Below are 1,025 nucleotides of genomic sequence, written 5' to 3'. Positions count from 1 at the left end.
GTTCCAGGCAGAAGCATGAGCAAGAGCTCTGCAGACAATGAAAGGGCATAGTTTTAGGATGGAATAAAAGAAGTTTCAAAGGTAGTGTATTACTTCCCTACTGCTGTGGTAACCAACTGCACAAACTGAGAACACAAATTCATTATCTTACAGTTCCCTAGGTTAGAAGTACAACACAGTTCTCGGATGAAATCAAGGTGTCAGCAGGGCTGAATTCCATTAGAGAGACTGCAGGGAGGAATCGGTTTCCTTACCTTTTCCAGCTTCTGGAGGTCACCACAATCCAGGCTGCAGGTTCTCTTTTTTTCTTATCTTCAAAGCCAGCAATAATACTGCTCTCTAATCATTCTTTGTAGTCAGATATCCCTCTTTACCTCCCTCTTCCAGTTTTAAAGACCCTTTTGATTATATTGGGCTCTCTTCAATAATCTGGGATAATCTGCTTTAAAGTAAGGTAACTAGCAACTTTAATTCCTTCTGCAACCTAATATGTTTGTAAGTTACAGCTATTTAGGCTCTAGTATCTTTAAGGAACCCTTATCCTGCCTATCACAGATAATAAGGGCTAATCTTGAGAGGAAAAGAAGCGGCTGGAAGAGGAGGAAGAGGTATGAATACATTGGTAAGGGCAATGGGTGGCTGGTGCAGATTTCTGAGGCTTGACATAAATTCTCATTTTTTTTTTTTTTAAAGACAGCTTTGGCTGCAGCACAGAAAAAAACAAAACAAAACAAAAAAACTTGGGGAGGCCACCACTATAGGCAAGATCCCTCGGTCTAAGACAGAGAATCGTTTTATTTGGTCTGAGGCTGCTTATTTCTAAGTGTTTTCCATCAAAATTGATGACATCACTTCATAAGATCCCAGCAAGTGCAGTTTCCAGTAAGACTCTGTTTAGGAGATGGTGCAACATGGCCTTCAGTCATTCATCTACAATTAACAAGGGGAGACTGGAATCGTGGCAAACCCTGAAACAACAAGACTGAAGCTCACAGAGAGCTTGACCCTCTTTTTTTTTTTTTTTT

This window comes from Tupaia chinensis, unplaced genomic scaffold (assembly GCF_000334495.1).
Source record: "Tupaia chinensis unplaced genomic scaffold, TupChi_1.0 Scaffold148874_1, whole genome shotgun sequence".
Classification (NCBI taxonomy): Eukaryota; Metazoa; Chordata; class Mammalia; order Scandentia; family Tupaiidae; genus Tupaia; species Tupaia belangeri.
Note: the sequence above shows the minus strand (reverse complement) of the source record.